Source organism: Gopherus evgoodei, chromosome 3 (genome assembly GCF_007399415.2).
Source record: "Gopherus evgoodei ecotype Sinaloan lineage chromosome 3, rGopEvg1_v1.p, whole genome shotgun sequence".
NCBI lineage: Eukaryota > Metazoa > Chordata > Testudines > Testudinidae > Gopherus > Gopherus evgoodei.
Window position 1 is genome coordinate 14,806,200 of NC_044324.1, and position 17,256 is coordinate 14,823,455.

Below are 17,256 nucleotides of genomic sequence, written 5' to 3' on the forward strand. Positions count from 1 at the left end.
GTTAGCCCAGGTGTAGACTATAAACATTTGCTGGCAAAGCTAGGCTGGTCATGGGTGTGATAAGGTGTGATCTCTGGCTGACAAAAGCCCTTAATGTAAATACAGTTTGTTTATAAATTACACACACAATTAAACGTTTGCTGCTATAGCTTATTTCTGGCAAAAGCAGATTTGTTGGTACATGCTGCATCCACATTAGGAGCACTTTCCTGTTATAATATACTGGTACAGTTAGATTGAAAAGCACTCCTAGTGTAGACCTGGCTTTTGATTGATTGAGCTACTCCATTCCTCTTTTAGAGAGGTCAAACAGCTGCTTCGCAATTGCTCGTCTGCCCCATGGGCTCCCTCGTGGGATACCACAGGGGTTCTATGGCATCACCTCTCTCTCTCTCTCTCAAACATCCTAATGGCCTCATAATGAGGGTGATTAGACTACAGTGTCTCTAATATGCTGATAAAATGGCAACAGAGGTCCAGTTATCTGTCCCAGCTGATGCAGCTGAACAATTCACTCACTCAGTGTGTCATCTGAGGCTAGAGCTAGCTGGCTGAGGAACAACCCAGACAAGACAGAAGAAAACTCTGGTATTCATGGGTTGGGGGAAGACAACCAGGGAAAATAGAATAATAGAAGATTAGGGTTGGAAGAGACCTCAGGTCATCATCTACTCCAACCCCCTGCTCAAAGCAGGACCAACCGTAACTAAACCATCCCAGCCAGGACTTTGTCAGCCTGACCTTAAAAACCTCTAAGGAAGGAGATTCTACCACCTCCCTAGGTAACACATTCCAGTGCGTCGCCACCATCCTAGTGAAATAGTTTTTCCTAATATCCAACATAGACCTCCCCCACTGCAACTTGAGACCATTGCTCCTTGTTCTGTCATCTGCCAGCACTGAGAAAAACTGAACTCCATCCTTTTTGGAACAACACTTCAGGTAGTTGAAGGCTGCTATCAAACTCCCCTCATCCTTCTCTTCTGGAGACTAAATAAGCCCAGTTCCCGCAGCCTCTCCTCATGTGCCCCAGCCCCTTAATCATTTTTGTTGCCCTCCACTGGACTCTCTCCAATTTGTCCACATCCTTTCTGTAGTGGGAGTAGGGTAAGAGGAAGAGCCATAACTGGATACAATACTCCACATGTGGCCTCACCAGTGCCGAATAGGGGGGAATAATCACTTCCCTCAATCTGCTGACAATGCTCCTACTAATGCAGCCCAATATGCCATTAGCCTTCTTGGCAACAAGGGCACACTGTTGACTCATATTCAGCTTCTCATCCACTGTAATCCCCAGGTCCTTTTCTGCAGAACTGCCGCTTGCCCAGTCAGTCCCCAGCCTATAGCAGTGCATGGGATTCTTCTGTCCTAAGTGCAGGACTCTGCACTTGTCCTTGCTGAACCTCATCAGATTTCTTTTGGCCCAATCCTCCAATTTCTCCAGGTCACTCTGGATCCTATCCCTACCCTCCAGTGTATCTACCTCTCCCCACACCTTAGCATCAGCCGCGATCTTGCTGACAGTGCAATCCATCCCATCATCCAGACCATTAATGAACATGTTGAATAAAACTGGCCCCATAACCAATCCCTGGGGCACCCCGCTTCATACCGGCTGCCAACTAGATATCGAGTCATTGACCACTACCCACTGAGCCTCATGATCTAGCCATCTTTCTATCCACCTTATAGTCCATTCATCCAATTCATATTTTTTTTAAACTTGCTGGCAAAAATACTGTGGGATCAAAGAAAGCATATCGGCCCTCCAGATTGCAAGAATGCACTTGCTGCTTGTTACTGGCTTCAGTTTGGGGTTCATGTTAGATCCTGGATGGTGAAACAACTGTAGCCAAGAGAGTCCCCTTCTCCAACTGCATTTGGCAAGAAGCGTCGACAATTTATTTTGGATGCAGAGCTTGTTATGAGTTAGCCATGCATTCATCATCTCAAGATTAGTGGTGCACCTGTCATACGCTCAACATGAAGCTAGGACTTAAGGTCACTTAGGACAGGTCTACACTAGAAGTGCTACATTGGAGCAGCTCCATGGATGCAGCTACGCCACTATAGTGCGTCTGGTGAAGACGCTCTATGCCAACAGGAGAGTGTCTCCCGCCAACATAGCGCTGCATGGACAGCAGAGCTTAGGTCACTGCAACTTGCATCGCTGGAGGGGGGGAGAAGAGGCCTTTTTTTCCATACCCCTAAGCAACATAAGTTAGATAGATTTAAGCAGTAGTGTAGACCTGCCCTTACAATCTTATATTGACGCAGAATGTTGCTGTCCACTTGAGAGGTACTTCTTGAGGGCACAGAATCATAGAATTGTAGGACTGGAAGGGACCTTGAGAGGTCATTTAGTCCAGCCCCCTGCACTCATTGCAGGAATAAGCATTATCTAGACCATCCCTGACAGGTGTTTGTCTAACCTGCTCTTAAAAATCTCCAGTGATGGAGATTCCACAACCTCTCTGGCAATTTAACTAGTGCTTAACTATACTGACAGTTAGGAAGTTTTTCCTATTGTCCAAACTAAACCACTCTTGCTGCAATTAAAGCCCACTGCTTCTTGGCCTATGCTCAGAGGTTAATGAGAACAATTTTTCTCTCTTCCTTGTAACAACCTTTGATGTACTTGAAAACTTATTTCCCGCTTCAGTCTTCGCTTCTCCAGACTACACAAATCCAATTTTTTCAATCTTCCCTCATAGGTCATGTTTTCTAGATGTTTCATCGTATTTGTTGCTCTTCTCTGGACTTCCTCCAATTTGTCCACATCTTTCCGAAAATGTGGTGCCCAGAACTGGACACAATACTCTGGTTGAGGCCTAATCAGCATGGAGTAGAGCAGAAGAATTACTTTTCGTGTTTCGCTCACAACACTCCTGCTAATACATCCCACAATGAGGTTTGCTTTTTTTGCCACAGTGTTACGCTGTTGATTCATATTTAGCTTGTGATCCACTATGACCTCCAGATCCATTTCCGCAGTACTCCTTCCTAGGCAGTCATTTCCCATTTTATGTGTGTGCAACTGATTATTCCTTCCTGAGTGGAGTGCTTGCATTTCTCCTTATTGAATTTCATCCTACTGACTTGAGACCATTTCTCTAGTTTGTCCAGATCATTCTGAATTTTAATCCTATACTCCAAAGCACTGGCAACCCCTCTCAGCTTGGTATGGTCCACAAACTTTATAAGTGTACTCTATGCCATTATCTAAATCATTGATGAAGATATTGAATGGTCACATCACCACACTATAGTCAGCACTAGCTTCCAGTTATAGTTTACGTAACATCAGCATTCTGCTAGGCTCTTTACATGGACAAGTATTTACTTATTTATTTTCAGATAGAATTTAAAAGATATTGTTTTGAATGTGTGCTACCTTGATACCTGAGGGTCCACTTTTCTCACAGGATGCAATATCATCATCGTTTCAACCAGCCAGTGAACAAAGGCCAATGTCCATCTATATAAAAAGAGGAAACTACTGAATGTTTTTTGCAAAGTGTCCTCAATCTCAGTCGCTCCCCCTTTTCCTAGCAAAGCCTAAATTTGTTGATTATCAGAATATGCTGTAAAACTAATGTATTTCTTCAGGATTTCGTTCAAGGGGTATTTGAGGACTATGGGATGATCAGATTTCAGAGGCTATTTCGTTAGTGGTCTGTTATTTTCTAACTTAGGGTTGTCTTGGATGAGAAGAGCCAGTTGTTGTATTTTGGGATTTTAATCTTTAGTTTTGTAGATTAAATATTTGTACACGCTTCCGGAGCTTCAGCGTAGGTGGCTTTACATACAACTGGAAGAAAAATAAAAGTGCAAAGCATTATTTCAGAGCAATTTAGGTTCTGTTGCTGTGGTTTTTCATTGATTTGTTCCATTTCTGTTCATCTCTCAATCAAGATAGTATAACTAAGCATTTGTATTACTTACAAAACCACCACTCCACTGTAAAAATACTGTATGTAACTACAGCAACAATATCCTCCACTTTACAACAACATGGGTAATTAATTTTCTTTTGAAAAATGCACAACTCTCTCCAACACCCTGGCTAATGTCAGGGTACAATAAGCAAATTAAAAGCTGATCTTTTCACACTCTATTGCAGAATCAGCCTTCTGACAACCTGATAAAACTCCCTTACCTTGGCAACGTAAGGTGTAAAATTATCATGCTGATTATACAGAGCATGCCACATGTTACCATGACTCAGCAGCCACAGAAACTGAGACTCTAGTTCAAGGCTCCTCACACCCAGGGCTATACCTAATATGGACTTTGGCTTCAAAGTCTATGCAGTTTTTCATCTGACATTTTTCCATGGAAAGCTCAATCACAGCAATAAATTAAGTCATCCTTGAAATATTAGTTATACCCTAATGATTTTTGTCCAAACAATTTTAAAAGTTCACAAAGATTCTGCTGGAATATATACAAATTCAGTAATTATGAAACTGAGAAGTTCAGTGCATTCCATGCAGTTTGAGAAGGCGACCAACCATACCAGGTTATAAAGTGGGCATTCCAGCCTGAACAAAAAAATATAGTTTTGTTAGTTTCTTCTTGTTTTAATCTACAAAGCAATCTGCTACTTCCCTCTTTAATCAACACCCAGATACGCTGCGAGTGACAGTGCTGACAGTTTGTCCTGAATAAAAGACTGCACAAGAGGCTCTCTCGCAAACAGATCAGGTTAAAGGCAAAAAATATATTTTATATCCATGTGTGAAAGTAATATTACAGCTAAAATTTTAACAGCACAAAAGGTTGATAATTCACATTTATGGTGCCTGCAGCAAGTGGCTGCTGGAAAGGGGTGGGGGGCAGATGTTGGTACTATTTCTCCCATTTTGGGGTGTTTGTGATGTTATTCAGCACCTTGGTTCCATATGCCCCATTCACCATTCTGTCTGAAGCCATTAAGCAAGGCAAGGTAGGGCATGAAGCACCACGTGGTAGAATGCAGCAGAGGGGGAACAATTATCTCAGGGCCAGGAAAGGCTGCACTCTCAGCCCCACCACTTGGCAGCAGGACAAAGCGTTCTTCATGTGAGGCATTCCTGCTGTGGCAACTGTTTCCCTAAAAATGGAGTGTTATTTTCTCAGTTTGAGATCAGGTACCAGCAAAACATCACAGCTGTTTAATCTGTACAAAATAAAGCAGCACTGCAATATACCAGGGGTTCTCAAAAATGGGTCGGGACCCCTCAGGGGGTCATGAGGTTATTACACGGGGGGTCATGAGCTGTCAGCCTTCACCCCTAACCCCGCTTTGTCTCCCACATTTATAATGGCGTTAAATATATTAAAAAATGTTTTTAATTTATAAGGGGGGGTATCGCACTTAGAGGCTTGTTATTCGAAAGAGGTCACCAGTACAAAAGTTTGAGAACCACTGCATTATACAATCCATGAACACCCAGTAAATTTAGAGTAGTAATTATATTTAACCAATACTAAGCAGGTACTAGCAATTCAATGATAGCTTATTATGTCAAGTAAAGGAGTAAAGGATTGCTTAAAATATCTGAAAAACAGGCAGATCCCTCTGGTATTTGTCAAAGGCTGGTACAGCCCACCCCGGGTATGGTTATCATTAATAAAATAACTGATAGATAAAGTCCTGCGATTTTCTGTCTAGCCTAAATGGACTACTATAGGTTCTTTTAAAGACATTTCTATTGCACTTCCAGGGGAGTTTGCGAAGGCCAAAACTGTAACTGGGTTCAAAAAAGAATGAAGTTAGTTCCTGCAGGATAGGTCCATCAATGGCTATGAACCACGATGTCTCCAAGTGTTGCTAAGCCTCTGACTGCCAGAAGCTTGGACTGAATGACAGAGGACTGATCATGCGATAAATTCTCTGTACTGTTTTTTCCTATAGTCACACTGTTGGAAGATAGGATACTGGGCTAGATGGACCACTGATCTGACCCAGTATGGCCATTTTTATGTAGCCATGCACCGGTAAGTGATCTATTTAAGAAGTTGTATTACATATGTAACAGGAGCCAAACTATTTAGACAGTAAATAGAGTTTTCAAATTCTAGGAGAAATACACAAAAACATATTTTATTCTTATTACATAGCTCTCATGACACCTCTCTGACACGAGATACTTCACCTTAAGCTCCTAGCTACATCTACAATTGCCCTATTATAGTAGGAAATCCAGTAAGGTTAGTTTCTCCAATCCCACAGTCACAAGAACAATGCTTAATATCAGCTATAAAGATGAGTGGAAGGACAAGTTCTGCTGCCATCTGAACTATTTGATTATAAAAGCTTTCAGTACTTTTTCCTTGAGTAAACTTCTATATTAAACTACAGTTCTCCAATTAACAAACAACTATACTATGAACCAAGCCATTGTTCTTAAAAGCAGCATATTACCAAAAAAAAAATAGCACTTTGGTCTTTGTTCATTGTATCTCAACAGTTATGTCACCTGTTGCTGAGAGCAAGTGGAATTACAATTGCAACCTGACTACATATAATCAGCTATACATAAGAGGCAATGCAATTATATAAATTGAAGAGCTTTAGAAACAAAACAGAAACAGACGTTTTCAGGGAGCTACTTGAACTCAGGGCCTCGGTACAATTGTCTCCTCTCCCTCCCCCTCCCCCATCAGCCCTGAGCACAGGGAACAAGACTACAAGGCTTGTGTTTATCATCACTTTTAGATACAGCCTTATGATGCTACAGCTTTGCTACTCATAAGCTGCAATAGGTATTATATGTTTGTGCATCACGAATATGATGGACGTGCTCACTAGTATGCAAAATGCACCAATGTAGGGAACCTCTTTCATACATCTCTATATGAATTACTATGATGATTAACTTTACAGATGTTCCAGTTAAGAATCAACTTTTCCTTTTTAGAGACTAGTGTCTATAGCTGCAGTAAACCCAGCATCCTTCTGTCTTAATGCATCTGTTGGTAAAGGAATATTAGCATATGTGTGGCCTGATTTTCAAAAATGCTGAGCACCTACATCATCTTATTGACTTCAGTGGCAGCTGGAGCTGTTCAGCACTTCAAAGTCAGGCCAACAGTTAAATTTCCTTAAACAGGTTTTCCTCTCCCATTTCCCCCACAATAAAAGAGGAGTGGGTTTTGTTTGTTTTATTTGTAAAACGTATTGCCACTCGGCCACACAAAAGAAAAACAGAATTATCCTGGAGAGTGAATGTTATGAGTTCAGGGAGCTGATATAAAATATCCATTTTAATTAGAAAATATTTTAGGCTTCAACTGATTAAATATCCCTAGGGTCATTTCTTTTTTTAAACAAAAACAAAAGAAAGACCGCCCCAAAGAGGCAAAGGGATTTTGCTAGCTCTATCATGAATTGCTACAACGTCTGGCTCCGCATATACCATTTTGGACTGGAAGTTCAGACTTCAGTACTGTCAAGGAAGGATGGTCTTGTGGTTAAAGCACAGGATTGCAAGTCAGGAGATCTAAGTTCTATTTCCAGCTGTCACAGACATCCTGTGTGACCTTGGGCCAAAACACAATTTGTGTGCCACTGTTGCCCATACATTAAAAAAGTTTTTGCTTATCTATGAGTTCAGACCCCTGGATGAAATTAAAGAGATGTGAAGAGTATAACAAAGTCTAACAGTGGTGTTTATCTTTAACAGTCATTTGCCAGATGTTTTACTGAAAAGAGAAAAATCTGATCACCATTTTAGGTACAAGCATGACACTAAAAGGAGCAGGATTTCCTGAAAAATTACCAGATACCAGAATCCTCCTCCAGTTCCTCACCCCTCTCTGGCTGAAACTCATGCTTCCGTAGCAATACCGACAAGAAAAAATAGGGAAATGAATTGAACTAAAACCAAACAATGACAAAAGTGAACGAAAAATTAGTTCTGCAGAATTAAAAAATGAGTTTTATAACTTCAGTAAGCATAATATAGAGCTAATAATCACTAAGAATAAGGATAGCTAAGGAAGTAATCTAAACCAGCGGTTCTCAAACTGTGGGTCAGGACCCCAAAGTGGGTTGCGACCCCATTTTAATGGGGTTGCCAGGGCGGGCTTAGAGCTGCTGAGGCCTGGGGCCAAAGCTGAAGCCCGAGCCCCACAGCCCAGGGTTGAAGTCTAAGCCCGAGGGCTTCAGCACTGGGCAGCATGGCTCAGGTTACAGGCCTCCTGCCAACGGCTGAAGCCCTTCTGCTTTGCTCCCGCTTCCTACCCAGGGCAGTGGGGCTTGGGCTTTGACCCTCCCACCCAGAGCACCAGGCTCAGTTGTCAGAAAGTGGTCACGGTGCCATGAAGTTTGAGAACCCCTGCTCTAAACATAACGAGTGGGGTTCCACAGGGATCAGTTCTGGGTCCGGTTCTGTTCAATATCTTCATCAGTGATTTAGATAATAGCAGAGAGAGTACACTTATAAAGTTTGCAGATGATATCAAGATGGGAGGGGTTGCAAGTGCTATAGAGGATAGAACTAAAATTCAGAATGATCTGGAGAAACGGTCTTTCAGGGTTTTGTTTGTTTTAAGAGCGCTAGCATTTTGGGTGGTTGTAAGAATTGCATATAATAGAATTTATTTTTGTCTCTTCATAAAGGCCTAGAAAAATCATTGTACAGTCTTCTGAACATCCGAAGTGCAAGAAAAATGCTAAGTAATCTGAAAAGTTGGGTTCCCAGGTCAACCGAGCTGAGTGGCCAAAATTAATTCTTTGCAAATTTTGGCTTCAATATCCCAGGGTCTCAGTTCCCCATCTATCAAATGGGTATAATAATACTCAAATATCTCACAGAGGTTATAAAGAGAAGTTCATTATTATTTGTGAGTCTCAAATACTATAGCTGTGAGTGCCACAGAAGAGACATTCAATGCAGCATTTGTACGGGATACAGTACATTGAGCATGGAAAGACACACTGAATGATGAGGGTAAGAAACAAAACTGAACCATTGCCTCACTCCCTGAGCACCATCTGTCCTGTGCAGACAGCGTGTAAAAAACACTATATGACCTATCATAACCCTAGTCCCAGATTTGGACCTTAGCGTCCAAAATATGGGGGTTAGCATGAAAACCTCCAAGCTTAGTTACCAGCTTGGACCTGGTAAAGCTGCCACCACCCAAAAAATTAGAGTGTTTTGGGGCACTCTGGTCTCCCCAAAAACCTTCCCAGGGGGACCCCAAGACCCAAATCCCTTGAGTCTCACAACAAAGGGAAATAAACCTTTTCCCTTCCCGCCTCCAGGTGTTCCTGGAGAGATACACAGAAGCAAACTCCGTGAGTCTAAACAGAGGGACTCCACCCTCCCCGTTCCCAGTCCTGGAAAACAGAATTACTTCCCTCTTCACCCAGAGGGAATGCAAAGTCAGGCTAGTAAACCTAACACACACAGATTTCCCCCTGACTTCTTCCTCCCACCAATTCCCTGGTGAGCACAGACTCAATTCCCTGGAGTTCCCCCCTAAAGAAAAACTCCAACAGGTCTTAAAAAGAAAGCTTTACATAAAAACAAAGAAAAATACATAAAAATGGTCTCTCTGTATTAAGGTGACAAATACAGGGTCATTTGCTTAAAAGAATATTGAACAAACAGCCTTATTCAAAAAGAATACAATTCAAAGCACTCCAGCAACTATAGACATGTAAATACAAAAGAAAAAAAAACAATAACCCTTATTGTTTTTATGAACTCTGTACTCACAACTTGGAAACAGAAGATTAGAACGCAGGAAATAGAAATCCTCTCATAGCTGAGAGAGCATACAGGCAGAAGACCCAAGAACAAAGGACTCTCACACAAACTTCCCTCCACCCAGAGTTGAAAAAATCCTGTTTCCTGACTGGTCCTCTGGTCAAGTGCTTCAGATACTTCTTTCCAGGTGAAAGAGACGTTAACCCTTAGCTATCTGTTTATGACATGACCACGTAATTAAAGATTGTATTACAGTGAATATGCACTAAAGGGCAAAACGAGGGTGGCATGGGCAACCTTAATTCTAGCATTTCCTCTCTTTCAGTCTTTCACTTTAAAACATTATTTCTATTGCAGTGTAGGGTTTTTTTAATAGCTACATAAATGTTTAGCACACTTTGGCATGAATCTACACCACTTAATTAGCACAGGCTGTAGGTGGATGCCTATTTCAATAGACATCACCAGACAAACTAATGTACCATTAGGCCAAGGGTTCCCAAACTAGGGTTTGTGACCCCTTAGGGGACCGCAAGGTTATGATGTGAGGGGGGGAGGGTCACGAGCTGTCAGCCTCCATCCCCTAGCCCCACTTTGCCTCCAGCATTTATCATAGTATTAAATATTAAAAGTGTTTTTAATTTATGGGGGCGGGGGGCCCCACACTCAAAGACTTGTTGTGTGAAAGGGGTCACAAGTACAAAAGTTTGAGAATCACTGGATTGGGCTAAAAAGTGATGATGATCACTGTTCTAGTTAACAGAAATAGTGAGAAATATTATGTGTTAGCAAATGTAGCAGTTTATTTTATACCTGTAAACTCTTTCCACATTGACTACATCTCCCTCTACTGAATCATACTGTCAATATATAGTAAATATTTAGCACTGACAAACATTTTATGTCTCTGAAAGTCTCTGGCTTACATTAGTTTAAAACAGGGTGTACTGATTTAAATCAGATTCTGATCAAAATTTCAATCAGTAATTAGGAAACCCTGATTTAAATCACCAATTTTAATCTTGTTTTGCATTTGTAATTATTTTCCTAAAGAAAGGTTTATTCTTGTTGGATGGTCATCATCAAAACATGTTGATTTGTAACTAAAAATAGCCTGCACACTCAGTTTCGTACCTTTCTGCTAACCAAGATAATATGATATCAGGATAATATGAGATTATATATATATATATAAACAAACATTTGTTTAAGTAATTATATAGCTTACCATTCACTTATTCAGATTCTTAAATTTAATATTTTTATTATGTTAGAAAAGGGTGAATGACATTTATTTACTACAGGATTCATTTTTTACTTACGACTTGGGTCAAGCTGCTTTTGGTCTGAAAGATATTGATCACATTCAAGCTTGTAGTAAAACAAGCAAATAGTCTGTACAAGTTCTTCTATTAAAAAAATTCATAACTTTCAATTTAACTATTTTCACTACATGGAACAAGTAAAGGCAAAGATATAGCACATAATTCAAGTTAGATATATCTGCAGAAAAGAGACTGATAGACAAAAAATATATAAGATTAATACTGTACTATTTTCCAGTCTCTGAAAAAGCATGCTAAATACGATGGTAAAGATAGTATGAAAGTATGTAAAGATAACTGTCTCACTTCAAAAGCTTTTTTTTTTCCTTCCTTACTTAATTGGCCTCTTAGAGTTGGTAGAGCAACTCCTACCTTTCCATGCTCTCTCTCTCTCTGTGTGTGTGTGTGCGCGCGCGTGCGTGTGTATCCTCAATATATGTTCCATTCCATGCATCCGAAGAAGTGGGCTGTAACCCACGAAAGCTTATGCGCAAATAAATTTGTTAGTCTCTAAGGTGCCACAAGTACTCCTGTTCTTTTTCTCTCAAGGAGGTACATTTTGTTAGCACCCTATAAGTACATCTCTAATAAAGGAGAAAACTGAAAAAATATCACCAGGCACTACATGTATACAAAGTTACCATACTGTCTCTGAGAAATATGCAATTTTGTAATTTGACTGTGTACGGCATTTATGCAGAAAAAGGGTAAAGACTGAATGATCAACCTTAACTTTGGCATTCCCTAACAACTCTGAGTAATTAATTTAATGCTAAGGTTGCACTGTTAATTTAGGTTTTGCATTAAGTTACACAAGTAATTCCAAGTCAGATGCCGTCCTTCACAAATTTTAGTATTTCTCTACATATTTCATTTGAAGACTATATGCAACATGGAGGTAAAATTTTGTTTAGTGTATTGGACTTACTAGTTATTATCTTTGGAAAATCATGGGAGACAGGAGAGATTCCGGAAGATTGGAAAAGGGAAAATACAGTGCCCATCTATAAAAAGGGAAATAAAAACAACCCAGGAAACTACAGACCAGTTGGTTTAACTTCTCTGCCATGAAAGATAATGGAGCAAGTAATTAAGGAAATCATCTGCAAACACTTGGAAGGTGGTAAGGTGATAGGGAATAGCCAGCATGGATTTGTAAAGAACAAATCGTGTCAAACCAATCTGATAGCTTTCTTTGATAGGAAAATGAGTCCTATGGATAAGGGAGAAGCAGTGGATGTGGTATACCTAGACTTTAGTAAGGCATTTGATACGGTGTCACATGATATTTGTATCAATAAACTAGGCAAATACAACTTAGATGGGGCTACTATAAGGTGGGTGCATAACTGGCTGGATAACAGTACTCAGAGAGTAGTTATTAATGGTCCCCAATCCTGCTGGAAAGGTATAACAAGTGGGGTTCCGCAGGGGTCTGTTTTGGGACCAGCTCTGTTCAACATCTTCATCAACGACTTAGATATTGGCATAGAAAGTACGCTTATTAAGTTTGTATATGATACCAAACTGGGAGGGACTGCAACTGCTTTGGATGATAGGTTCATAATTCAAAATGATCTGGACAAACTGGAGAAATGGTCTGAGGTAAACCGGATGAAGTTCAATAAAGACAAATGCAAAGTGCTCCAATCAGTTTTACACATACCGAATGGGAAGAGACAGTCTAGGAAGGAGTATGGCAGAAAGGGATCTAGGGGTTATAGTGAACCACAAGCTAAATATAAGTCAACAGTGTGATGCTGTTGCAAAAAAAGCAAAAGTGATTCTGTGATGCATTAACAGGTGTTTTGTGAACAAAACACAAGAAGTCATTCTTCCACTCTACTCTGCGCTGGTTAGGCCTCAACTGGAGTATTGTGTCCAGTTCTGGGCACCGCATTTCAAGAAAGATATGGAGAAACTGGAGAGGGTACAGAGAAGAGCAACAAGAATGATTAAAGGTCTAGAGAACATGATCTGTGAAGGAAGGCTGAAAGAATTGGGTTTGTTTAGTTTGGAAAAGAGAAGACTGAGAGTGGACATGATAGCAGTTTTCAGATATCTAAAAGGGTGTCATCAGGAGGAGGGAGAAAACTTGTTCACCTTAGCTTCTAAGGATAGAACAAGAAGCAATGGGCTTAAACTGCAGCAAGGGAGGTTTAGGTTGGTCATTAGGAAAAAGTTCCTAACCGTCAGGGTGGTTAAACACTGGAATAAACTGCCTAGGGAGGCTGTGGAATCTCCATTTCTGGAGATATTTAAGAGTAGGTTAGATAAATGTCTATCAGGGATGGTCTAGACAGTATCTGATCCTGCCATGAGGGCAGGGGACTGGACTCGATGACCTCTCAAGGTCCCTTCCAGCCCCGAATCTATGAATCTATACCCACCAAAAAGAAACACATACAGTAGAACCTCAAAGTTATGAACTGACCGGTCAACCACACACCTCATTTGGAACTGGAAGTATGCAATCAGGCAACTGAGACAAAAAAAGCAAATATTGTACAGTACAGTTCTGTGTTAAACTATTACACAAATAAGGGAAAGTTGAAAAAGATTTGACACGGTAAGGAAACTGTTTCTGTGCTTGTTTCATTTAAATTAAGATGGTTGAAAGCAGAATTTTGATTCTGCATAGTAAAGTTTCAAAGCTGTATTAAGACAATGTTTAGCTGTAAACTTTTGAAAGAACCATAACATTTTGTTCAGAGTTATAAATACCCTCCATTCCCAAAGTATTCATAATTGAGGTTCTACTGTACTAATCTCCCTTTTTTTCCTCCTAGGGTCCTTCCTCCCCTTAACAGTTTCATATTTAATCTCAGATGCATTCTCCCCACATGTAATCAAAGTTTATTAGAACTATAGCCTTTAATACCTCTATACAATACTAATTTGAGTTTCTCCAAATATACTTCTCTCTTCCTCCCACCCATAGCTTGGTGAACATTCTATCATGACACCTACAAAAAACTTGATAATGGTTAAGCAGCCGGTATACAGTGACCACTACTTTTCACACTGACCAGTTTTATTTACCATAATTGTTTCTTGTGCTCCTCCTGTCTGTTGTCCCTTGTTTTATACATAGGCTGTAATCTCTCAGGAGAGGGACTGTCTGTTCTGTGTTCGTACAGTGACTAGCACAATGCAGACTTGATCTGATTGGGGTCCTTCGGCACTACTGCAATACAAATAATATTACTATAAATTATTAAAACTTAGGTTAGCCCTTGATCCTAGCCAAAGATGCCTTCTCAAGTCTACATTAGAGGCAATGGATCCTGCTGAGGAAGTGCAAAGCATTTAAAATGAAAGACTGAGCCAGCAAAATTTTATATGTATACTAACTTCTGATCTCTCACGACCATTAGCGCTTTATTTAGAATTTCATGCCAGAATATACCATACTGAATATTCCAAGGCTGCTGCAAAGACTTTGAAATGTCTTTAGGATGCCTAGTCCTATTTGCCCACACTTGAAGTAGATATGGTCTTTTGCTAGAAGGATTATTCCTCAGAAAAAATGCATCAGTTGCATCTACTGTAGGAAGCAATGCATTCTATCTTTGCAAAAATCTGCTGATGGCTCTCTCACAACCAGGTGCGGACCGTGTGTAGTTCCTAATGAGCATTACCACAGTACAAAAATCAGTTATTTATTCTTCTCCCCTTATTGAAGAGTTATGTGCTTTTAAATAGCATTATTAATGCTTAGCATTTATCTTTAGTCCTCAGCATCCATGCGAAGTATTTGTTATTGCCACTTTAGATAGAGGGAAAACAAGTAAGAGGATAAGTAACTTGCCTAAGGGAGCTAATAACCAAGACAGAATCAGGACTCAAACCTCTATTCAAATCAGTAGTCCACACACCATTTCTCTCTGCATCACAATGGAGTACTCCTTGAATTTGAGAGAAAGTGTTCACTAAAGTCACTTCGGACCGCCTCCTGTTCCATCTTAATAACCAGTTCTGTAATAACCCTTTTGTCATTTCAAAATATACATTCCAGAATTATCCCAAGGATTTAATTCTGATCCTTTTAAAACCAGATCTGAGAGATTTGCCTCCCCTGGGAAATAATATGCATGTCTTACATAGCACTTCTGATCCACAGATCTCAAAGCAGTGAAGATTGCACTGTTTCTTTGGAGGTTTCAAGTGTATATGTGATGAAAGGCTACATCACAAAATGAGAGCTCATTTTCTATATATTCTTATCAAATTCCCTTTAAAGTCTCTTTGAAAGAAATGGCAGTTTTTTTCCTGTATGGTGCTGAGGTTCAAGGAGCTCAAGTATATAAAGAACTGACAACATGTTCACTCAGCTCACAGAGAAGGGCCTATAGCTAGTATCACCAGAGAGATGTGGTTGGGGTCACACCCTTAGAGGTCAGACACTAGAGTGGGATAGGAGATGGCACTAGAATGAACAAAGTTTGGCAAAAGGTTCAAACATGGACTCTGACAATGAAAGGTTATAGCTAACAGCATTTAATTTAACCTTTGTAACCAAGTAGTCTAGCCTGTTTAGCAAGCACTGCAGTGTCTTCATCCAAGTGTAACTGAGTGCTTCTATTTTATTCCCCTCCAAATGTTGATCCTCTTAAATAAAGACTACCATTTGGATGTGACTGCTGAGTTGAGGATACAACTACGCCTCTCTAGGCACACAACAATCTCTGCTGTCTTATGAAAAGGTGGCAAGTGTAGTTTACTGGCCCAGCTGCATCCAACACTGCTTATTTAAAAAGAGCCTGAAGAGGTGCAAGAGATGGCAGACAGTGTTCCCCTTCTGGCTTACAGTGACTCTTCAGACTTTTGCGTATCAGGGCACAAAAAGATGCTATTATGGTGCTTATTTTTTTAAAAAAGGACTATTTGGGGCTATTATATGTTAAAGAAACTGCTTTTGTCTCTTGTTCTGCTTTTTATGATTACTTTCTTTTTTTGTTACGGTCCTTCCTATTTTTGTGCCCACTCAATACCTTCCACCAAAGGAGAAATATAATGGCCTCTTATATGCTTAGCAGTGGGGAATTCTAACTTCCTCTTACCCACATCAGAAAGATCCTTAAACCTATTCCCTCTTCATTTGCACAGAGTTCCAGTTAGCCGTTTCTTCACTTCTGGGGACACAAGTATTACTCCCTTGTGCAGAAATCCTTGTAGGTACTGGAATATGCTTCATCAATGCTACTGTCTTTTGAAGGCTGGAAACTACCTGTGGATTAAGTCCAGAGTTTGAAGCAAGGCACAATTTTCTAAATTGCTGCATTGGCAGGGCCCCCATTGTTCACAACGGCCCTGAATAGAAACACAGGTTGGGGGGGGGAGGCTATCAGCAGAGAACTCCCTTAACTTTGTGGTTCTCATTACAAATCACGCATCAGGATGCAAAATAGGCATTTATAGCTGTACTCAAGGATACAGAGTGGCACTTCAAGTTGTGCTTGTTTCCCATTCCTGGCACTTTTGAAGGCCTGTCCAAAGGACTCTCTTGCTAAACAAATCACGTTTATATTACTATAATTACAGTAAACATGTTCCACACATTAACCACTCTAGACTAACTGCTCAAGAATTAAGTGCAACTAAACAAGTGATTAGAGTGCAGGATTGAGGACTGCTCTACACCTAAAACTAGAGACGTGAAAAATTTCATGCCCTGTGTGATATAGCTAGGTCAATCTAACCCCTATGGTAGATGAAGCTAGGTCAACAGAAGAAGTTTTGCACTGACCTAGCTATAACCTGTTGGAGAGATGGATTACCTATATCAACAGAAAAACCCCTTCTCTCAGTGCAGGAAGGGTCTACACCAGTGGTTCTCAAACTTTTTTTCCACAGACCACCTGAAAATTGCTGAGGGTCTCAGCGGACCACTTAATGATCTTTCCAAATGTTGTTTGTACCGTTGTAAAGTGCTTTGGATAAAAGCACTATATTAAAGAAAACACACCTTAATAATAATTAACTTTTTTTGTTCTACAAATAAAAGCACACAACTCATATTTTTAATATCAGTAGTCTTACCTTTCTAATGCGATGAATGCACCCTCTCTCCCCCACCGCCGCAGTCCCTGAGCTGGGGCTGGGAAGGAGAGGGGTCTCTCTCTCTCTTCCCCACCACAGTAGCCACAGAGCTGAGGCTGGGAAGAAGGTGGGTCTCACAGAAGCCACAGAGCCGAGGCTGGGAAGGAGGGCCGTCTCTCCCC

General features: G+C 40.5%; 1 protein-coding gene across 8 annotated transcripts in view; it reads right to left on the bottom strand.

Annotated features, from left to right (window-relative positions):
* Positions 1-17,256, bottom strand: part of NCOA1 (nuclear receptor coactivator 1) — a 344,103-nt gene that overhangs the window by 315,416 nt on the left and 11,431 nt on the right. The window contains exon 1 of one of the 8 annotated variants that reach the window (XM_030555139.1): positions 3,398-3,449. The exons of the other annotated variants lie outside the window; for them this stretch is intronic. The gene's annotated coding sequence lies outside the window, so the exon portion shown is untranslated. Of the gene's footprint in view, positions 1-3,397; positions 3,450-17,256 lie in introns of those variants that run through there. 8 annotated transcript variants of the gene reach the window in all.